General features: G+C 37.3%; 1 protein-coding gene across 4 annotated transcripts in view; it reads right to left on the reverse strand.

Moving 5' to 3' along the window:
* LOC128869991 (cadherin-87A) overlaps positions 1-25,034 on the reverse strand; it is a 290,958-nt gene that overhangs the window by 123,582 nt on the left and 142,342 nt on the right. For all 4 annotated transcript variants that reach the window (XM_054112599.1, XM_054112587.1, XM_054112591.1 and 1 more), the window contains exon 3: positions 14,389-14,479. The gene's annotated coding sequence lies outside the window, so the exon portion shown is untranslated. The remainder of the gene's footprint in view (positions 1-14,388; positions 14,480-25,034) is intronic.

Below are 25,034 nucleotides of genomic sequence, written 5' to 3' on the forward strand. Positions count from 1 at the left end.
CAATTAATTAACTTACAATTTACTTAGTGCAAATATCTTCCCACACTTGCCCATTTGTGTGCTTATTTAACAAACTCTCCGCCTTCGTACAGTAGAAGGAAGAGCTGGCTGGATGGAATAGAGTGGCAACTTGAATGTCTGACGCTTAGATGGAGGAAGCTACCAGCAAACTTTTCAAAAATACGAGTATTTGCACAAGTTACGCACTCCGGTTGGGCAACCACATCCCAACCACAGTGGACATGAACCATTTCTGAACGACCAGCAACAGAGCCATTTACAGCTTTCGTCTAGCAGGCAAATGGACACAAAGAGAGGTCGATGTAAAGATTTTAGAAAGTACAAAGTAATATATAATGGATACATACATAGATACATGTGAATGCTCATTTCTCATGCTCACATATTGAAACAGGGTGGACTAATAGAAAATTTAAGCCCCACAATCAGTGAAGAAATCGAGGTGAAATAAAAAAGGACATAGTCAATATTTGCAACACCAGAGCGACAAACAAGGGGTTTGTCAAATCATTTTTTTTTTCACTATTTACGGAATGCTTACCCATGTCCACATGGGGCATGTGTAGTGTTTATATTTACAATCAGAAGTTCTTTAAAAAAACTACCTAGCTGAAATTCAAGTAAGAGAGAACAAAGCAAACGCTGAAAAATTACTTCAATCCAAATCAAAAATGATGTAATGAAATACAAGATTAGATAAAATTGGAAGAATGAGCTTATCTTTGCCGCGATGAAATTGCAGATGAGGTAGATAAGTGAGAGAACTAAGCAGATAGTATCAATCTCGTCCACTTACGCAAGCAAAAATAAGAACTTAAGTTAGATTTTTCTTACGCAAAGAGTAACGTGTAATAGTACAAAATAATAATTAAAATGGTGTTTGTAAATCAAAACAACAAACATTTAATGTCTCTTGGAAAATTCTACAAATACGTCAGTTCAACAGCTGATTCTGTTAAATTCACTGAGAGCCGAGCAGCGGTGTCGCAATATGCGCAATTTTTTATATTCTCTTAATTGTGGGTACAGTACACTTGTACTTGTAGATAGACAGTTGCCTGCGAATCAATCAGCTGGACAGGCTCAAGTACTACTACAAAAATGTATGAGCTCTGGGAATCAGCAGACCAAGAGCGCAAAGCGGAAGCAAGGCAAAAGTGACCAAAAGCTAGAACATCCAGAAGATGCATTATCCAAACAGGCCTTGTTAAAGCAGATCTTCCATCGGAGAACAGAGAAACAAGCACGAATGCCTCGAGACGAACCCAAAGAGACGACAAGTCGATATCGCGCAACGATATTGAAACTTTCCGATGGCCCGTTGGTCACAAAGTAGTGGAGGTTATTGATAACATATAACCCCCATACGGAACTAAAAAAGGAGCCTGGACACAGGAGCCCGGTGTGCACAAACGCGGCTCCAACTTGATGAAATGCTTTTAGCCGTCCCAGGGTGGAATCAGCCGAGAGTAGCGAAATGTTATAGTGTTAGTGGGAACATTACTCACATACCACTGTTATGACAGCACTTTTGATGATGTTTCTGAGATTTTTGATTTTAACCTCTGAGGGGCGACCGCTATTAGACCGCTATATCTTCGTTTTGGTGCTTCACGAAGTTTCGAACCTACGTTTTCCGAATGGTAGTCACGCATCAACCCATTCGACCATGGCGGCCACGGATATAGAGATTAAGATGGAGATATCTCTAGAGACAGAGATAGATATATAGATGGAGATAAAGATATAGATAGAGAGAGGTAGAGTGAAAGAAAAAGAGAGATAGTTGATATCTCGAGAGCTTTTACATCCATCCCAATATCGGTATTAAATAAAGGACTTTTGTCCAAATGAAATTAAGAGTTTTGTGTTTTTGTAGATGGTACCGTTCCTTAGGTCGTGGTTTTGAAGACATACACAGGCATCCAATAAGATGGTTGCAAATATAGCTCTCGATTTTGTCGGCACATTTTCGAGCTATCCGGGCATACGGGCAAAGAGTAACCGCACGCCTGTTCAATGTTTATTACTCGACATTTTTCGGGCTTGAGCTCGACTATATGAGATGTTTCTAGGGATTTGAGCGATGCTTATTTTGGTTATTCTAGCTTTTTTGTCAACACTTTTTGTTAAGTTTTACTTTTATTCAAATACAGTCATTAGAAAGCTAAAGAAATGCAGAAAAATAAAATTGACAATCCTTACTGCTCAAATTGTTCAAATGCTCAAGGGTGCCAAAACGCAGGCGAATAATTTGCCTTAAGATGTCATCATTGCGCGTATCATTGGCTCCATAATGTCTCTGACATGCAAGCCACACCAAATAGTAATTTCTTTGGTATACAAAAGAGTCTTGAAAGTTGTGGTTATGATTCCACCACGGCAATTTTACTCCTGAACAAATCCAGTAAGCCAGATATGAGTCACATAACTTAAATATTTGATGGACGAAACGCTCTGTGAAATTTTCTTTCAACATTGATTGTGTAAGTGAATGTCCATGAAGTTCTGATAAAATATTCTAAGAAAAGTTCTAATGGTTAATTATGATGAAATTTTCCTGTAAGTACCTTAATAAGGGGCTCACTAAATACTTATATAAAATTAATGCAAGGACATTTACTTACCACTTGAATTTCCCAGAATTTATTTTAGCGAGATATTTCAGTAAACTTACACGGCAAAACTAAGTGAATTACATTGAATGACACACACACATATATGTATATTCACATTTGACGTCTTTGCAAGTGCCACAGTTTGACAATGAGCTCAAAGAAAATTCTATAAGCGAAGCAAACATTTCAAGACTTCAATACATACATATATGACTGTAGGCTATGAAGAGGGTAAGTGGTGTCATGAAAAACCTATGGATTTATTTTTCTTTAGTAACGCAGCAGAAGAATATGCTGGTGCTGAAAAAATTTGCAAAAACAAAAAAAAAACAGTATACGAAAAATGAAACTAAGTTAGAAAACCACCATCGAACAATCAGATAATTTGTGCTCTTTTTTTGCAAAATTAGAAAAACCAATTAGCCAATTAAAAGCGAGATTAAAAAGAATGAAAAAAGCATTGGGAGGATGCATTGAAATGTTTATGACAAGGTTGCTCGCTTATTTGTCGACCTACATGGCCACACGTGAGCTTACAGGTTGTACGTATATGCAGTCAGTAGGAAAAGTCCGAATTTGTGTCTCTCTTATGAATTTGGCATTTTGAGTAGTTTGTGTCTCTTCTCCTTTTTCACATAAAAGCAAACAGCTTCTATATTAAAACGCAACAAAGTTGAAGAAAGAATTTGTGGATATCTAATCATAAGTTGTCTTTGGTCGCAGATTTAACGCTGTGGAAGATCTCAGATGTTATTATAAGATATGCACTACGACTTGAAGTTTTATTGTGCCCTTGGAAGGTCTTTAAAACTCGCCTAACAGTACCATAGCAACATGTATTGAGCAGTGTGCCTGAAAGCCAACGAAAGCATAGCCAACGAATGCGCAAGGAAAAGGTTCTTGAAATTGTGTGAAGTCCAATCACTCAAGCTTCTTTGGGGTTTACTGAAAACAAAAGTCAAAAACAAAAGAAATTTATAGTGTACTCCCAGAATAGCAATAACTGCTAACTATTTTGACCTCAAAACAAATTTCTTCCCGTTTCTGGTCTTCATGAAAGTGGTATTCCCACACTTCACAAACACATGTGTGCCGAGGTTTCGAGCACCTAACCTATATGGGTCGTATAGTGGCAGAGAAGGTGTTGTATAGTCTCCTTCTCCTTCACATCGCACCAACTTTTGAAAACGTTCCTCCAATTCATAGAAAAAACTGCAGCTCTTAAGCGAATGACAGGCCAATCGAAAGTGAATACAATCCTTTGTGGTAAGTGGGTTCCACGGGTCACTTTTGCTCCACAATTGCAGAGTTTTTTTGCTTGTTTATAAGAGCCAATAATCAGAATCAGTTCTACATAAATCATGAATTGGATAAGCGATTATGTATGCAATTTACATAAAGAGCGATGGTTCAGTCTAGAACGCTGCAGAACTGCAAAGTATTTTGTAACAAGCCCGAACAGAAAACTGTCGAACTTTCTTCTAAAACTTGGTAGAAAAGACGTTCGATTGATGGTTGATATTATTTCAGGACACAATCCATGGGGTCAAGCATATGACCACCATTGGAATCATTGGACCCGATTTGCTTGTCTTGCTGGAAGAGACGGATAGCACTGAGCATTTTCTCTGTGAATGTCCTACCTTTGCTAGAGCAAGGCTACGAGTTTTGGGTTCCGATGTCATGAGAATGAGTAATATTCGTTCTCTAAAACTTGAGGATATTTACAGATTTGCCAAGGAATCTGGAAAATTCTCACAGTTATCTCAGTCTCTGTCTCTATTCTATCCTATCTCTTTCTCTTTCTTTTTCTTTCTTCTCTTTTACTTTCCAGAGCTTTGAATAATATGGGCTTTTTAGCCTGATTGTTTTAAAAGTTACCATTCTCTCGATTTGCCTTTTTTTCAAATTTCAAAGTTTTCAATCATGTAAGGTAATACGATGATGAGCTAGCTCGCCAGTCCCTACGTCGCAATGACCTGGAACCCTTACAATATGCCTACTGAATGTCTCAGCTCTCTCGCTGAGAGATCGATGTTTTATGAGAAGCAACTAAAGAAACAAAGTCTTCAAAAATAATTATATGGTTGTATACTAACTAAACAGTGGAACATTGGGCGCAGAACCGTCATATTTGCAACAATGCTCAGCAGTTTCTTTAGAAGAAGCATGTATTGTAGACTGTAGGTCTGCTCATCGCACTTTTAAGACAGTGTCCACTAATTATGGTTTCGTTGCAAGGATTTTTACCAAAAGATCAGTATTAAGTTTTTGGTACATGGTATTCCTATAACAAAGCGCCGCGAGGCCTTCGAGTAGCAGGTTTAAGGGCAAGCAGTCTAATCAAACGAAACCTAATGGCCTAATTAATCTGGCTTCAGAAAAATTTAAATTATCCACTGCCACCTCTAATTGTTCGGAACCGGGTCGGATTCAGATTATATCCGATACATATAAATACCACACATTTTTTACAACATTAGTAAAAACAGTATGCATGGATGATAAATAAAACCAAGACGAATTTTGCTCAATCTTATCAAAATTCAGGTAATTTACCGGAAATATTATGTTATGCTTAAATTGATTTCAAACATTTAAAAATAAAAAAAAAATTCTAAACATTTTTTCGTAGATAATTCTGGCAACCTAGCTTCTTCTTGAACGGCTCCCTTTTGTCCCGTTTTCAAAACCTGTTTTATGTAAGCTCATTAGAAAGGTTAAAATGTTCTATGAAAATTTGAAGGAAGCAATTTTACTAGACGTCACCACAGGTTAAAATCTTCTACGAAAGAAAATACAAAATAGTTCAAAATAAAAAAAAACATGTAAACATTGTAAAACGCTTCTTTCCTAACAGCACGAGTATTTTGAAATCATCGTCACTCCGCTCGCCTTCTTCTCACTGCTTCTATAACATATTGAACTTTTTAGTACAGAATTTTCTTACAGGGTCAGTGCACACAATTTCATATTTGCTTTTTCTATGTGCAAGACGAGTGCGTACACAAATATGCTGCTGTGGTCTAACTCCCTGAAGGCGGCAATTTCACAAAGTGTCGTCCTCATAGTGTTGCTTGTGGGCTTCACCAATATGAATTTGTAAATATTTGAAGATAAATAGGGCTACCAATATATGTTCATTAGAAGGTTTCGGAAGGGGGTTTTGATAAAAGTTCGCTAAATAGTGGTATTTGATATGTTTTATTTTGGAAACTCGTAGAAACTAGTAACATACTGCTATATGGTTTTAAAAAGAGATATCAGAATTTTCTATTTAACTACAAACATTTCCTTTTTTGCTTTATTGCTTCCTTTGATATTACAACTCTCCTGATACACTAAGTAGGTATTATTAAGGTTTATGGAAGGTCGTTACAAATTTATTTATTTACTTATTTATTTATTATACATTTAAGTCTTATGCAACAACAGTCCACTTACAGACTATTGACAATTCCGTGCTTAAACCACGAGAATTAAGGTAACAGTAAAATATTCTTCCATAATTTAGAAGTAAAAGTATTTTTACGGATTGAGTTTGATTGATTCAAATTATTTAAAAAATTCCTGTAATAATATTAAAAATTTAGACTTGGACGAAAATAAATCAAAGACAGAAGAATTTGAAAACGAATTCAGCTCTCTTGAGGCTCTTAAAATAAGGTCTCCCAATAGAGACCACATATTCAAGTTTGGATCAAACTAGGGACGTACACAAGAGGTTCAGAGCGTATGCACCACTAAAATCAGAGTGACGGTAAATGAAAGCTAGCATAGCAGAGGACTTTGCAATGGTACAATTATGCCTAATCCCTTGGCGATGGTCGTTCGTGTCCCGCCCGTTTTTTATGAAAGTACTGCACGGTGCATGTTTCATACCATTTCTTTACAATAAAATATTATTAAAATAAAATTTTTTGAAAAAATTTCTTCGGATATGTTTAATTAAAGCTTAGAGCATACCTTATGCATTTTTTTCTAATTTTCTGTTGGCGTTATATAGTAGAAATAAGCGCCGACCCATCGACAAGTCGCCAAATGCAACCACATGGAATTAGGGTCAATCTGACTTAGCGATAACAACTTTCGAGTCAAAAATATTACCGGATAAATATTTACGGAGAATTCATTCAAAGTAAAGAAAAAAGAGCTGACAATAGAGCAGGGAATGGGGAAAGGTGGCCGAAATTTTGAGAAAGAGGCCTGGAGACATTTACTTATATTAAGTTGTAGGCAATTTTTTTGACACCGCACAGTAACTTTATTAATATCAGTTTGGAGCTTAATCAAGTCGGACTATGAATATTAAATAAATTAAAGTCCATTCCCTTACAATTTTGGTTTAAGAAATTTGCAGAAATGTAAATGTACATATTATTGTCAATAAAAATTCACTATCTTCTATTTAATCTGATGATGAACTGCGCTTCAAATTTAGGGTACTCTCCCTTGGACACTGCTGTACGCCGACGATATAGCTCTTCCTGCACGCGACAAGATAAAGTCATTATTCAAGAAAAGCGGAAACAATGGGTACACGCCCTTGAATCTAACGGATTCAATGCGGATATCAAAGCTCAAAAGCAGTTTATGATGTCCTGTGCAACAAGAAAATACCACAAAACCGAAAAGGTAAAATTTACTAAAACGAAATCAAACTAATAATGACATACGCTGCCGAATGCTGGGCTATACCTCGCAAATTAGGGCAGAAACCGCACGTGGCAGCAATCCAGATGCTGAGGTGGACCAGCAAAGTAAAACTGTTGGTCAAGATACAGACCAACTTTATTCTTGGTAGCAGTACGATCCAATTAGCGCAAAACTTCAAGAAACCCGCCTTCACTTGTACGGCAATGTTATGAGAAGACCAAAGGAAAGCGAGGACCGTGTCGCAGATGAAGAAGTTAAAAACATGGAAAAGTACTTTAAAAAACGACAAGCGATGCAGAAGCGTGAGTGAAGAGACGACTCAGGACCGAACGGAAAGGAGATCCGCAATGGGATAAGGCTAGGCAAAAGAGAAAGAAGAAATATCGAAAATTACGAAGCAATCGAATTATAAAATTTAAATTAAATACATCGTCGAGTTTCCTATAAAAAGCAATATATTTAAATATTCATTAATTGGATAGAACTCTGCATTTTAGCTTTCGTTGATATGAGTTTTTTCTGAAAAGGCGCAACTTCTTCAAGGATTTTGTGTGTGACAGTAGTCGATTGGTGGTTTGTGCTCTTCCTCAACAGAGTCTCAGTCCCGAAGTATATCGGAGTTTTAAATCTATCATGGATCATTAGCTACTATGTATATTATCCGCAGCATTTTAAGCTAAGCCCTTTGTAAAATCTGAACACATATTAAAAAATATCTTTAATTTTCTTTATGATCTAAATAGAATATCCAAAAAGTCATTCAAGATTTAAATTTGAAGGATGATGAAAATCACGAACAAGAAATGTCTCGATATCTTTATTACCGAAATTCTCGGACGGTTATCGCAACGACATGTAAGTACATAATAAAATCGGTAGTAATAAATTCGAATTGTTTCAACACATTCACTATTGAGTACACTTATGTTTGTAAATACAAAGCACCGAAAATATTGCACACGTAGGGGTCTCAGTTTAAAATGGGTCATCTGTAGGTACCACGCTCTAGGCAGGTAGATAGGTGAAATGGTCGAAGTACCAGCCTGGCACTCACCAAGTAGCACCAAAGCACCGTTTTGATACCATTATGAGACCTCAAACGGGCAGATAACCACAGCAAACCAGAGGTGTTGAGGTAACCGAGAAGGTTGATGGGATTTGAGTTTGAGCACTGGCCCAAACTGTCGAGGAAAGGAGCACCTAGTGACCTTAATTCTCTGGCTGCCAAGCCCGGACATTTATAAAGAAAGTGCTCAACAGTATCCTTCTCAGAAAGATTTCTACAGCTTCTGCCATTGGGATTAAATAGTAAACCTAACTTTTCTGTACGTGTGTCGATCGTACAACGACCGGTAAGCACAGCTACGAGGTTGAAAATTGAATGGCGGGGAGTCTCCAGGACTTTCTGTGCCCTGCGTCCATTGTACTGGGGTCAATGGGTTCTCGAAATAGCACCCGAAAAAATTGAGCTCTACCCCCACACTCTTCACAGGAAGGAAATTAGGAGTATTTCAGTTCACATTGTGGAGAATTTTGCATAACACGGTCCACACGCTTATATTTACTAATTACTATACTATAAGAATAACTTTTGAATACAAATATTTAAATAGCTTTTTTACTGAGCTAACAAAAAAAAAAAATTTTTGATAAACGAAAATCTTTATTTTTATCATTCGGGTTCCAAATCAGAAAAATAACGTTGTCGATTTGCCTTCATTTGTTATAATTAAAGATGAAATTCATGTTTATACCTAGCACAGGCAGATCTGAACGATCGGGTCTGCAGCTTAAAATTGTCAAATACGCATTCTGAGCTATTAGTATCTCAATTGAAATAATGGAGCTTGCTTCATACTGTCAGAAAAAACTTTGGTTGCCAAATTTTTTTTATATCTGTTTTCCTCCTAAAGGAGTCGAAATAAAGTAAAAGCAAAAACCAAAAAATACATGTGGCATCAGTGCAGTGTAATTGACGCGTAAGCCCCTTTAAATGTTTGGCCAACGTCTTCCCCTTAATTTGTGGTGCGCACTTCGATGTTGTTCCTCTAGTGAAGGGGCCTTCAATTTTATACCACCTTCGAAAGCCAGTGGGCTTTGATGAGAAGCCTTTCCGTGAGAGGAATACACGCGGAGGTTTGGCATTGCCTAACGAGCGGCGACCGCTATTAAAAAAAATCGTTTTCTATCATTAAATGTGTTATGCCTACAGTGACATTCTAACTAAACTCTAGCGAATGCTCGTCATGCCCAAATCCATTCGTATGGTCTACAAACTTACTGACTCAAATTATCTCAAAAAGTGAAACGCCTACTCATCACTTCAAGTGCTTATATTCTCTCATTGGACTCTGCCAAATTATGGTGTGTTCCTATTGGAGAGCCCATTATAATCCATATCTATATATATTACGAAATCTGTTCTGCTGTTACAGACGACCGTTATGTGATGCATACAAATTGATTGATACTGAAAATACTTTTAACACGTTTTACGTACTCGAAAGTAGGTAAGTGAACTTTTGTTAGTCCACCTGTGTAACAGCAAGGGTCATATGTAAATACTTAGGTAAAAAAAGTGTAAATTTTTTCATAGTTGTAGAGAGGCTAGCTACCGTCACCTGTATGGTGTCAGTGAAAATGTGTTTCAATGCTTGCCCGACAAAAAAGATGAAAAACGAAAAAATTATAAGTTGCAGCAGCGGGACTTGACGCATTGTGTCTGGTCACATAAAAGGTATTGTCAAGTGTATGCATGCAAGTCCTTGCTGCGTTTCTGCACTTTTTGTTTACTCCTCTTGCTAGCTACTTGTTTGTGTTTTCGTATTTTTGCTTTCAACTTCTAAATCCACATTCACAACCTGATACTCGACCCACACTTTCTATTGTAAGTAACTAGCGCTATAATATATGTACATATATATCTATATACATACACGCATACATGCATACATATATGGTATGCATAGTCTACTTCTACGATTCCTATTAGACTCTCGAATTGTGTGCCATGTGGGCGGATGATTCTTATTTCGCTTTTGTGCTTGTGCGCCTTTGCCTAAGCTAAAATAATTCCTCTAATTTTTCCACTTTAATTTGAGAACTTTTTCGAACTTCACCGCTTTTACTCAATCTACGTTTTGGTCGTAAAATGTGGCAAGAGAATGAAAAATGACTTAAGTACGTAAGTATTTAAGAAGTAGCGGGAGGGAGTACTCCAGACGAATCGTAAGCCTTTGAAGCCACGTGAAAAATCGTTTCAAATGCGAGGAGAAGCCACTTTAACTCGTTCACTACATTTAAAAGCGACTTTTCTGCCAGCCACAGCACAATAGCCAAAGTTAATGCGCTTCTTATGTGACGTGCCATTTACAAAGGGAGTGTTGCATATATGTAATATAGTGTATATATGTAAAGGAGTATTGTATTTATGTAATCGTAGTATATATTTTTATGTATAGGTGGTATTTCATATAGCTTTAAGAACATTGTCTTGTACCTTAGTGTGCTAACGCTAAAAATGGTGTCATTTGACGCGGCAGTTCAGCCAGACGATAAATTGTTCTTATTATCGTAAATTCGATATAATAGTCAAAATATGCTGCTTAAGCCATTTAATAGTAGATAGATAGACACAGACATACATACACACACACACACACCTATTTCAGGATTCTGGTCTGGCACAAATCGGCAAGAATCACAGGCACAAAACTAAGCGAGCGAATACCACAGCGATTGCAGTTAAATAGTTGAAGCAGGGCATTCACATCCACTTGTACCGAGCGGGAGACATTAGACAGCACGTGGGTTTATAATGAAAAGCCAGCAATAAAAATTGCAAACCTCGGAAGTTTGTTCAACAGCTGCCGCACTAATGACAGCCTTGAAAAGTAGTGAGCAGTGAGCAGTAAGTGGTAAAGGAATGGGAAGGGCATGGATAGAGGTGGCCGCCTTCTAGTAAAGTATTCGATATCAACCTCGCACATTGCCAAATAAATTTTGTCCATTCAGGCAATTTATGAATTTTTAACGCCATCATCGATTATTACTTTCAACTGTTTTCGACTACTCATTATAGCTCCGTATGCAACCTACAACTGTAGTCGGTTTTATTTGAAGCAGCAATTCTGTAGGAATTATTTGAGTGCTGATATCACAGGTGGACAAAGTCCTTCAGTTTTCGGCTTCCCGACTATTTTAGTGTTTTACTTTCTAAACGGATAGCAATAATAAAAGCCGTGAGACTAGTACAGTGTGATGCGGATACCTGGAGATAATATTTAAATTTTCAGTGATAGCTAGGCTGCGACAAAATCTCTCACAAAGCAGTCTTAAAGAGATGGCTTAGTTATTTCAGCTAAAGGTAACATGCGTTTCTGGCCATTGCGACATTGAGCGTAACTGTAGGGCCGGTGAACTATCGAGACTTGGCATCAAGTTGACTGATGAGTACACTAACAATAACATAGGTATACCCTTACAGACATGCAAGCTACTTAGCTTTGAGAAAATTGTAAGAGTAGCGAATGAAAGATGGCGTAATGAAACCACCTACAGAATCGCCCGACAATTGTAACCGACTCTTAGTGCTAAGCGCACAGAATTTCTGCTAAGCCAATTTGGGCACTATATAATAGGCAGACACGTCCACAGAATGGGCGTGCAAGCAAATGAATTCTGCAGAAGCTAGATGAAATGAGAATGTAGAAGAGGTGATCTCGCACCTCATGTGCGACTGTCCTGCTCTATCCAGACGTAGATTTACCAATTTTGGTAGAGAATTCTTTAATTTGGAGGATCTCAGTACTGCGGAAATCAGGGGCCTTCGTGAATTTTTGAAAATTACAAACTGCTTTTAAAAGAGATAAGGAGAAGTTCTTCAAGCGGCTTCACAAAGGTTTATGAGCCTGAGTGTGTCTCACAGTGGACATCCCCTAAACCTAAACTTACCTATCTACATATATATTAACAGCATACGCCTTAGATTCGCTACTTCTGTGCGCGCTATGTTTTGGGTTCTGCTCACTTAACCAAAATTTGGATGTAAAAGCACAGATTCGGCGCTATCCTTTTATCTGCCAAATCTCTTATTCTGATATTAGGCAAGATTCGTTAAGCCGCGTTCATAGAGGGCAAACTTAATTGCATTCGCAAATATGGAAGTCAGAGACAACTAAATATTTTGTACTTGACAAAATGGGTATATAATAGAATAACAAAAAAAGTTAAATCCTCTAAAACCTTTTAGGCGAAGGTGGGTTAATAAGGTACAGACAACTTTCATAAACTGGTAAGTTTTTGCTCTACGGGGACAACAAAACAAATGTATCTGAACTGAATCGGGCTAGTCTTTGTTAACGTAGTACCGGCGATTTCAAGCTAATTTTCAACTCCACTCAGGAATTGGGGTTCAGTGTCCAATGAAGAAGAAGCTTTCCGCACTATAGGGTCGACTAAATCACTGTTGCGGTCATTAAAAAATGTATCTCATAACGTTACAAATATAGCCCGCTACACTTTTAACCGGGAATATTTCGAAAACTTGACAGCTGGGGATAAATAGATTGGTTGTGGTTAAAAATTTACATGTCAGTGGTTCAAAATTGTACTCGTATGACAATCTGTACATAAATAATACGCAACTTATGTGAAGTTTACGTCTTATAGTCTATCATTTCATATGATCGGTGTGCAATCTGAAAAAGGAGCAGAGCAAGCATTCGCTTAACCCTTTACCGCATATCAGCCCATAAATGGATGGCAGTTTTGATTCACTTTTATTTTTAAATTAAGTATTTTAGAATAATTCAAACTATTTTAATTCATCAAATATATTTTTAGCAATGACAAAACGCAAAAAAAATTGTCTATTATTATATTATATTTCGAAATAACCTCTATTTTGTGACAGTGATTGTGCAGAATTGAAGTGCGAGTGATACATTTTCAAAAAACGATGACAGAGTACAAAAAAAATATATTGCCATGGAGTGGATATACTCATCTGTCTCGTCGGGTAATAATTTTTCCACTTTTCAATTGTTTTCAATTTTCAATTTTTTCTTTGCAACTAGTTTTTATGCATGGTTCCGTTAAATAGAAAACCTAAACATAAAACGTTTTCACCATTTTTCTTATAATATGATTATAATTTTTTAACGCTTTATTAATTCATGCAGTAATAGGTTAAAGACGGTGTGTGATCGAGAGTTTAGAAGAGAAAGTGCAGTGCTAATAATTATTTATTTAACGCAAAAAGTTTATTGTTTGAATTTGGTAATTTTACACTGTCGCGGGTAGCTCTCTAGTCTCTGATTGGCACATTAAAGCCAATAGTAGTCCCTCTGATGATTGTTGGTTATGACTAGTAGAGCATCGAAAATTTTGTTGCAAAGGCATTGAGAATTTGAAATAAAAAGCAAAGTAATGAAACGTGAACCAACTGAAAAACATTAAGCCTTGCAGCGGTGAGACTCCATTGCCTAGCTCTTAAGAAAAAAAACGCGTTGTGAACGGAATTTGGTTGGTTGTAGTATTCAAGCAGCGTACTCGTACGCCTGCGAGTTCTCTGTACTCTGTATTTTATAAGTCCGTTGAGAGGTTGACAAGTGATAGGCTATTGAAATAATAAGCAAATAACTTAACTTGCTGCTGAGAATTGCGTACTTCCAGGCGGTGTAAATAATAAGCACAATTCGTCTAAATAGCATTGAAATTTGATATTAGGCTATAATGGATGGGAAGAGTGAACTTTGAAATGCTCTAGAAGCCATCAAATACTATAAATAGAAAATACTTGGGTACGTAAATACAGTTACTGTATATTTTCGGCCGGTTTTTTGTTGTTGTGTTTTTTTTTTTTTGTTTTGCACTTGTGATAGCAATTTACCTTTCCTCCTTTTTGGATTTTTCTTTGGGGCAATTCACAATTAATAAATTCACAATTTGCCATCATAATAGCAATGGCTCCAAACTCGTTACTCTTAATTGAGAAATGCCCTTATATATTTTTCCATTTTTCTATTTATACTATCTATTTTATTGTACTATTTACTATATTTTTACGTAATTGATCAAAAATTGCGCTTACCTTTAATATCTTCGCTTTTACTTAGAAAAACCAAATGCTATAAAATGAATTCATACGATTTTTAGTCAAATACGGAAGTATGAATTATAATCTGAAAATATATTAAAGATTAAAATATAATTAGTACAATAATACAATAAAAGTAATATTTGCAGTAAAGTGTATTAAACAGAAAGAGACTAACTTAAAACATCGAGTAAGTAAGTAATATGGTACGAATCTGTCAACAATCTATGACCCTATAAAAAAATTTCGCGCCCTCCAAATATAGAGAAAATATGCAGCATCGTCAAGGTAAAAATTATCCAAAATCAACGAGAATTTTGAGCCACTCTGAGCAGCACCTTAGAAATAAATAGACCATAAAATTGCATACCCAAAAATTTTCTAAAAATTCTAAATAAGAAGTGTGACATTTTAATGGAAGTTGTATGAATGTTTGAAAATTTTGCACATAGTTTGAAACGTGGATTTACAAAGTGGCGCAAAATTAATCATTTAATCATCAATTTTGTATTTGAATAACTTTTTTATTAATAAAAAAAAATTATCGTGAGTGATAAAAGTCTTTACTTTCATCCAATGCTTGTCTGTTTGTATACTGCAGCTGCTTAGTTCACAAGTGCCAAATATGATTGACGGACAACGCTATTTGCGAAAATTATAAATCATCTGAGAGGGTGATTAATTTTGCGCCACCTTGCCTATGGTATTTCTTATAAAATGAGCTAGACTTTATAAATAAAATAATATACAATTAATAAACTAAAAAAAATAGCCAGAACTAGTGAAAATGTTGCTGGCTTAGTTAGTTGAGTACAAAGGTATGTGCCCACGAGCAATAACGGAATATATGGAAAATAGGTAGGTAGGTTCCCTTTCAAACCATCCGGTAGCTTTAATATACGAGCAAAGCTTCGTTAGTCGCTATGTCCGCTGCATCAGTTAAAGTACGGGAGTCCTAACCTCCTAGCGTGGCTGCCTATTAAACAATGACCAGTTAATACCCCTATCATTTTTCTTATACCTTATCTGTTGAATCTTAAAAAACTTTTTGATCGACCCCTGTTCCATTTCGGCCAAGTCTGTCTGCTTAGTTCGCATGTTGTGAGGTTTTGCCAACTTGTATTATTTACAAGTGGCTATAGGCATAGGTATCAGCGTCTTATCCGGTTGGAGATCAAGCGTTGTACTGGTTCGAGTAAGTTCATTGGGAAATAAGCCTTTCGAGAAAAAAACACTCCGTATATCTGCATAATTTATAGGGTGTCTACAGAAACTTTAGGGGGCTGACTCTAGCTGCTTGTCGATAACTATTTTCACGGCAAAGTTTGAGAAGAAGCCTCACCGCTTCATAGGAGGTACCCCAAGCTCCAGCACAGTGAGGAGTTTAACTTCTGGGAAAGCAAAACATCATTGACCATAAAATCATTTTCGCATTACAAAAGCGCAGGTGCTGATTATCCTTGCGGTATGCTGCAAATTTCAAAGGGAGCTATCATGCTTTGCCAATCTGTAAATGTTTTGTAGCCCAAGTCCTTGGGTAATGGCTAAAAATAGTATTTACTACAAAAACAAGAAAGTATTATCGGCTTGACACGCATATCCGTGGATTATTCCAAGGTAACAATCGCGTGTACCTAAAACAAAAAGAAAATCCATAGAAACAGCACTTCGTGAATTGTTACAACGATCGAGAGGTGACTAAGATACTATCTATTCCCTTTGCTGACGCTTTTACATCGAAATAGCTGCAACACCGGGCGTACAGATTTCATATGAAACCTTAGAGAAACTTGGCGTGGAGGAGTGGACTTGGAAAGATCATCTGGAGAAGGACCTGGCTTCAATTGGTGTGCCCAACTGGCGCCGGTTAGCAGGGGAAAGAAACGACTGGCTCCCTTCGTTAAGCTCGGCCAAAATCGCGTAAGTGGTTATCGTAACAATCAAGAAGAATAAAAAGTCAAATATTAAAAATTTCTTACAAAGTCGGGTTGCTACTTCGACACTGTTATTTTTCTTCGCGAAATTGAGAATAGCTAAATAATACATAACCTTTAAATAGCGTCTTGTAGTTATTTTGTGTTTGGCCTAGCTTTTGCTCCAATTTGTGATGTGCGTCCCGATATTGGATTCGCGGATGATATCGCGGTGGCAATTGGTGGCAAAGCAAATCCACGAAATTGAGAGGATAGCCTGCGAATCAGTAAGCAGGATCAATCTGCGGCTTCCGTACAATTTCGGACGATGCTTCCTTTTTTATAGCCGGTCTAGTCCCGATAAACATTTTGGCGAAAGAAATGCAGAGAGTGTATTTAAAGCTATCCGAGCCCGACGGTACAGCAAGTCGTAAAAATATTGCAGAAGAAGAAACGCGTTGTTCGATCGCGCACTGACAAGACCAGTGGAACAGATCATCGAAAGGTAGATGGACGGATGGGCCAATACCCATTCTTACGACGTGATTAGAAAGGAACCATGGGGAAACAAACTTCCATCTAACCCAATTCCTTACAGGGCACGGAGTGTTTCGAAAATACTTCCATAGATTCAGCCATGATAGTTCACCAAACTGCCCAATCTGCAAGCAGAGGGAAGAAGACGCTGATCACGTCCTATTTCAATGCCCACGCTATGTTCCCGAAACCTGTAGCATATTAAACGGAGATAATATCATAGATTTTATGCTAAAATCGCGTGATGAGTGGAAACGAATCTGCGCGCATGTAAAACGTATCCACAATGATTTAAGACGCGCGGAGGTTCTATGAGCTAACCAGCCCCGTGAGGTAATTGCTTTTTGGGACTGTTCCGCGAGGAGAGTGGTACATAGTGGAGAGGTGTTTAGTACGTTGGTGTAGCGTTCGTGCATACTGCTTTACATGCCGGTAAAGCAGTACTCATGAGAGTTTTTTCTTCACGACCGTCTTCCCGAATAAAAAACCAGTTTGAAGCCGACTCCGAATGGTAATTGGTTTTTATGACGACTTTTCTCATGTGAGAAATACACTCCAAGGATTACCATTGTCTGTCGAGGGGCGACCGTTATTAGAAAAAACGTTTTTTTTTATTTGATATTTCAAGCACGGAGATTCGAACCTATACACTCCCGAATGGTATTGACGTACCCACCCATTCGACTGCATGGGCCACTTATAAATTTAATATATCGATAAATCGCGATGCAAAACGTTGCATCTTCACTGCTAAAGGGAGGGAAATGATAATGTTGTAGTTTATGAAGTATTTACATATGTAAATACACATTTTTAGACAATATGATATATATGTATGTACTCGTGTACTCGTATATAAAAGTATTTATTCACGCTGAGCATTGTCCATTTATTTGTCTTTCTAAGAATCTCCATTCCAAAAGTAACTTAATCCTCAATTAAAATACCAAAACTTCCTGTTTCACTTTTATTTTAGAGCCTATGGAAATTGAGTTTACTTTTCACCTTAATAGTCTACTTTACTTTATATATGTATGCATTTATATTCATGCACACATATTATCATAATTTCTTCACCTGCCCACCTCCGGCTTGATTTTGCTCGTATGTCATCGATTATTACTTCCATCATTCATTTTTCCAAATGTGTGCAGATAAAAGATATGACAAAAGTCATTTACAAAAAATGCATGGCCATTGTGATGGCATTTCAGAATTAATAGAAGTACACACTGAGGAGAATAAAAGCACATTAGAAAAACGAAGTGAAGAGAGAAGTTTTAAAACGAAAAGAAAAGCGCATGTATGTACATATCAACAACCTTGAAACCAGGGCCAGTAATAAACTATAAATTATTAAAACAGACTGAGTATTTGCATAGGTCCTCAAAGAAATGTATTTTGAGTTCTCCTCACTTCCTTTCTGCAAAGGCAAAAATCATTATACCTGTGTTAAAATCACAAGCAACTGGTTCAAATCTCAATGGTATTTATATGAGCTGACACTTTTTTTAGCCTCAATGAATTCCATGTTCCTATTCGTCAAGTGGTGGCCAAAATGAACTTGCTGAGGCTAGTGTCTCTTAGTCTAAATGGCATTAGTGTCTGCTCTGTTTTTTTCTTCATCTTGTGAGTACGGAAAACCCAGAGAGAAAACATAAGCTCACACTTTTTCGTAGCTTATATACTTGAGCCCTCATTTCCTGGAACATCAACATGCACAGGAACTTGTTATAGTTTGTCGTTGGTCTGTGTGGTAGGTAGGGTTCATATTTTCAAAACAATTTCGAGTTATTCGTTGCCAACCTAAAGGCTTTATTTGCAGTCCGATTATCTACAACGAAGAAGGGCCTTAAGGGACAGTACTCAACCAAACTCGCCAACGTTGCTGTCATGTCAATTGCATAGATCTCGACATTAAAACACTACGTGCAATGGACGAGAAACCCCCAAATATCTCTCGATGAAAATTGCTGGGCGAAGATGAGCAATTCTTTTCTAGGATCCAATTTGAATGCATCTGTAGATTTAGAAATCTCATCATTGCATGGAATAATATATGTTTCTTAGTCACTTCTGTCCAAAATTGGTTTCAGAGTTATGGTAATTTCAGCATCTATTGTTGTTGTTGTTGTTGTAGAAGCATAAACATTCTGCTGAAGTGACAGTCCTTGGCCGGATAAGAAGCCGGGTCGTTCCGGTAACGTAGAACCGACTGTCGTGGGAACGATTTATACACAGATGGCTCAAAGCTCGAGAGGAGGGTGGATGAGGATCTTCTTCAGTTTTCGGCCCCCCGACTACTGTAGTGTCTTTCAGGCTGAACTGCTGGCAATAACGAAAGCCGCGATACTGATACAGTGTGATGCGATATCCGGAAATGATATCTAAATTTTCACTGATAGCCAGGCGGCGATAAAATCCCTCACAAAGTAGTCGTCAACCTCCAAGGTAGCATGAAATGCTACACATCTCTTAACGAAATGGCTGAGTCATTTCCCCTAATGATAACATGGGTCCCTGGCCATTGTGACATTGAGGTGAACTGCAGAGCCAATGAACTATTTACCGATGAATACATAAACAATAATATAGGCATACCCTTGTAAATATGCAAACTACTTATCTTTGAAGAAATCGTAAGAGCAGCGAACGTAAGATGGAGTAATGAAACAACCTGCACAATCACCCGACAAATGCGGCCGACTCTCAATGGTAAACGAACAAAATCTCTGCTAAGCCAAAATGCGCGCAGCAGTCTTAGCACACTGATTTTGATTATATTGGGGCACTTGTAGAAGTTGTCTAGATGAGAATGAGGAAGAGACAATCTCACACCTACTGTGTTATTGCCCTCCCCTATCCAGACGTAGGTTTAATTTTTTAATGATTTGGACTGGGTTTAGAAGAAATAGGGACATGCTCCCCACGCGGCATCACAATGGGCTATGAGCCTGAGTGTGTCCAACAGGACAACCGCTTCAACCTAAGCTAACCTAATACATAAAAGATCATCACAGCTTTAATTCAAAATTATTTGTAAGTAGGGTGCCGCCCAATTTAAAGTCAAATTTTTTCATACAATGGGTATTAAATCAAATATATTATTGGACTGTGTTGCCACCTAATTTTTAATATAAATTTTTCCATAAACTGGTTATCGAATCAAAGATATTTTTGACAGCTTTAATTCAAAATTATTTTAGAGTAGGGTTGCCACCTAATATTTATTTTAAACGTTTTTACGAAATGGATATAAAATAAAAGGTATTTTTTAAAAAGCTTTAATTCAAAAATATTTTTGAACAGGGTTTATACTAAATATTTAATATACATTTTTTGATAAAAAGGCTATCGAAAGGAAAAGCATTACTGGCAGCTTTCAATAAAATATGTTTTTGAACAGGGTTTGTCATGTTATATTTTCATTATAATATACATTTTTTTATAAAAAAGTGATCGCACAAAAGATGTTACTGACAGCTTTAATTCAAATATATTTTTGAACAGAGTTGCCATACAAGCTTTAATTAAGAACAATTTTTGGACAGGTTGGTTGTATGCAAATTTTAATTTGCTGGAATACAAATTAACGATACACGCTCGTATGAGCGTTACCCTTAAGTTTACTCTTATAAAATTACCACTTATTTTAAATTATTTAAAATTTTAATATTATAAAATATCACAATCTGATTAAAACGAATGGGCATTTACACAGTTTTAACTTTACAACATTTATGAAAAATGTAGAGTAACTAAAAAAGTTAGTAACAAGCTACTAAAGGGCAAGAAATGTATGGTATTTTAGACAACTTTCATCTAAAAAATTTTAAAAGGGTTGCCACCATTTTTTTATATGAAATATGGCAGAAATTTTAATATAAAATTCACAAAAATTTCTGTATTGTAGCTGAAAAGACCATTTATTTGAAACTAATATTGTGTTGCTTAATTTAATTTTCAATTGATAAAATAAACAGTAAATGACGAGAGAATGTCAAACTCTTGAGGAACATTATTATATGCACAGTTATATTAGAAATTCTGTACTACCTTTTTATTTTTCCGAAAACAGCACGAGCTACTGGCTTAAAAGTTTGCCTCTTTTAGCTTCAAATTGTTGTTGTTATAACAGCATAAAAAAATTGTTTGTAAGGACGGGGATATTTTTGGAAAAAAATTATACGATCTTATTATTGCAGGCAAATTACAATTGACGAACTCAGTACTAGTTAAGTTAAGTATCAATAAGGTCACTCACAGCAGCACAGGTCACTCACTTGGCAACTACCAGGGCATTCAAAATCAGTTCATACAGAAAAGAAAATAAACTCGAAAAGGTTCTAATATGGTCGCATCCCGCATATGGTGCATCCTGTGAATTTCTCTGTAGGGTAGTCGTTAAGTAAGCTAGAAACAAGTAAAATTCACAGATGCCATTTCTTTCATTTTCACTTTAGTACTGTGACCGTGGCCTTGAGCATTGAAACTCTCAATGAGAAAAATATGGTAATTAATTTAAAATAAAATTAACGCTTAAATAAGATTTGTACAGATTTGATACATGAAAATATGGATAAGAAGCAAAGCTTAAATTTTCCGCTCAGCAAAGGGTACTTAAGACACTTTCAACTAAGAAAATTAAAAGCGAAAAAACAAAGCGAAAACCACTTCATTCGTGGTCTAAGATAAGTGCTTATGAACTAAAGTGCTGGTGGTAGCGAGAGCGATGAGTTTGACATTTTATACAGTTTTCATTACTGTGTGGCAACAACAACGAAATTTCAACGCTCCCGGTAACCGTGCACGGGAGCAAAATAACAAACTCAACTGAACTCAACTCGGCAACAACTAACTAACTAACTAACCAACTAACAAACTATGTACGAGTATGTAGTATGGATGAGAAGAGTGCCATGAAACTTTATCCAACAACCGAAGGCGAAATCAAGTGGCAGGAACACGCAATGGCAGGCAGTAGCAACATTACAATGCGCCTACTTGCACATACATACAACACTTTTTGCCTTGTTAAATTTTTGTTCACGAATTTATTGTATGAAGAAGAGGAGCAACAAAATGTGCATACTTATCCAACACCGAACAAACCGAAGACCAAAAAAACATTCAGTAAACCCCAATTGCCAAGTCGTGCTACACCGGTATTTTGATGCTGTGTTCCGCAAATTTCCCAACTTTGTGATGGTAGTCATCGAAAAGTTAATTTCCCAAAAACATGGCAATTAGTGCGAAAAATCTACGAAACACCAAATGTCCAGATAGCAGCAATTCAGACACAATAATAACAACAATAAGGGCAATATGGTACTGTGATTCCGAAAAACATTTGACTGAAGAGCTGAGAACTCGGCAAATAATGTGTTTGTGTTTGTGTTTAAGTATGTATAGCAACAAACCAGATGCGGTGGGTATCCATTCATTCATTCAATTCCGTTCCACAACCGTCAAACCACTCAGCGTCTACCGCAACTAGTGATCAATTGCCACAACAAAGGGGCTAGGTGTGCTGTAGGTGGAAAGACCCAGAAAGAGAGATGAAGAGAGAGAAGTAGAGGGGAGTGGGATGGAAAAGCTTGTTGCCTAATACTTTTGCTCGCTTTCAAGCAGCTGTAGGCAGTTAGTAGGCTGTTTCGAAGGGAGTTTCATAAAGCCGGTGATTTCAAAATGGCTCTTAGTACGATTTGTTCTCGTACGGGCAAAATTGCACTGTATTCAGATTTTTAAAAATTTTAATAGTTGATCAAACAAAAGTTTTGCCTTCAATGGCGTGCACCGTTTTATCATGTTTGCTCCAATTTTCGAGATAACACTATTTGAAAATTTCCATTTCACTGCTCTCATTTAGCAATCACCAATTGAGCTGACACGGTCGCGGCTCCTGATAGTGGTTGGAATACCATGCGCTGAAAGCTTCTCAGCTCTTTCTCTTCAGCATCCCTGCTTTTTTGTTGCTAATATTAGTATTAGCCGCCTTTAGGATTTTTTATTAGCCGGACAGCGCTTTTCCATTCGTCTGCTTACGTATCTCTCTTGTCCCTTTGTTTTTTAATACATATTCTTGTTTAAAAGATCTACGAAATGGTGGAGGTCGAGTGTAACCAATTAAAAAGGCCATACATTTATTTGGAAAAGTATTTTTATTCAATTCAAAGTAAAAAATGTGTGAAAATAATACAAAATTAAGAATCAATTCACTTTATATGACCACCTTTCGCCTTGACTATGGACTTGAGACGGTCCAGAAACGAGTCGCAAGCTGCCTGAATGCCTCTTACAGGTATTTTGGCCCACTCACGGGCAATGACTTTTTTGAGCGACCCGAGGCTGGTTGATCTTTTAGTTAGGACCTTGCTCTCCAAAATGGTCCAAAGATAATAATCCATTGGATTCGTGTCTGGTGAAATTCAAAGCCATTGTGTGGACGTTGTGAAATTCGGAACTTTGTTTTTTAGCCATTATTGGTTCATTCGAGCTTTGAGAGATGGTGCCGAGTCCTGTTGAAACGTCCGTGGTCTACCACTGAAATGCCTGTCTGCTCACATTCCCGATAGTATTTCGTATTTACCTTGACGCCAGGCTCGACAAAAACGATTGGAAAGCGCCCATCTGCGGTTACTGCTTTCCAATCTATTGCCTGTGGCGGGTGCTGCCTTTCGGTGGCCAATCGATAACTCAAATTCTCGTATGAACGGTCGGTCAGGTTTATTTGAGTTGTGGGAGTTTACACTTATTCAATTTGAAAAATCAGAAAACACAATATTCGGAAATTCACCGCTTTCGGTCAAGCGAAGCAACTCCTTCGCTCTCTCAAGTCTGATTTGTTGCTGCTTTGGTGTGAGATCATGCACCTTTTGGATCTTGTAAGGCTTGACTTTGAGATCATTTTTCAGTATTCGGCGGATACTACCGTGAGATATTTTCAGTTCTTTCGCCATTTGATTCGTACTTCGTCGGGGATTTCGCTCAAGTCGCCTCTTCACTTTTTGAACTATTTCACGTGACGTTGCAGTCTTTTGACCACCTCCATGACGTTTCACGATGCCACCAGTAGCATTGTAACGAGTAATGGTGCGATATACAAAAACTTTATTTACTTTAAGGTTCTCGCGCTCATGAGCAATCACTGGTTGTGATTTTCCAGCTAAATATAACGTTTGAAATCCATTACTGATTTTCTTTTTTCGCGTTTACTCTCGGCAAAATACTTCCGCGCGCTTGTACCTAAATAATATTCTGGACAGTCATTTAGCCAACTAACAGACAGAGACAGCTGATGCCCGTGTATCAGCTGCGCGAGCGGTCTGAAGTTGGTTACACTTCGAGTGCCGAACCCTATTTAAATATGTATACACGTCTGTAAAAGTGCAAACAAATATACAATTGTCCCATACCTTCTTTGTAGGTTTGTGACCGACTCCCTCCTCTAATTTGTGTTGTGTATCTTGCTGTAGTTCCTCGAATGGAGAAACCCAAGGCAGAGGCTTTTTAAGAGAAGCCTTTTAATACACTCTGCGGTTTATCATTGCCTCTCGAGAGGCGAACGCTATAAGAAAAAACCCTTTCTATTATTTAATATTTTACATCTTCCGTTTGTTTTGAACCCAGGTCAACCGAATGGTATTCACGCACATATCCATTCGGATACGGCGGCCGCTTTGGGACATTACAGAAAATCTGCTATTTTTTATGCCGTATGAGCTTTATCAGGGGCATAGAAATAGTGCAGCCATAACGATCTATCAGGTCAGCTGCCTAAGGTCACGGCGTACGAATAGATTCAAACACCACAAACGTTAGAGTACTCAACGAGGGCTACGTTGAGAAGAACTGCAACGCTTTGTATGACTTTAACAAAACATCGCTAAGGTGTTTAAGAGAGTCGCTTGAAAAGTCCGTGTAACAATAAAAACTACTTAATTTTTTGGGGTAAACCATTTTTATCTTTCGTCATAGTCTCTAGTTCTAGTTTGTTGTTCAAGTCTGAAAAATAGGCATGTGTTTCTACAATCGCCGCCCCATTTGAATAAAATATTTTTCCCGCCAAACACTTTTTCCAATTGGGTAACAAATAGTAGTCGGAGGAGTTCGCGGGAACCAAGTCTGGAGAATAAAAGGAATGTGAAACGGGTTGGAACCTTATTTCCATTAATTTTTGCGAACATATCT

This window comes from Anastrepha ludens, chromosome 2 (assembly GCF_028408465.1).
Source record: "Anastrepha ludens isolate Willacy chromosome 2, idAnaLude1.1, whole genome shotgun sequence".
Taxonomy (NCBI): Eukaryota; Metazoa; Arthropoda; class Insecta; order Diptera; family Tephritidae; genus Anastrepha; species Anastrepha ludens.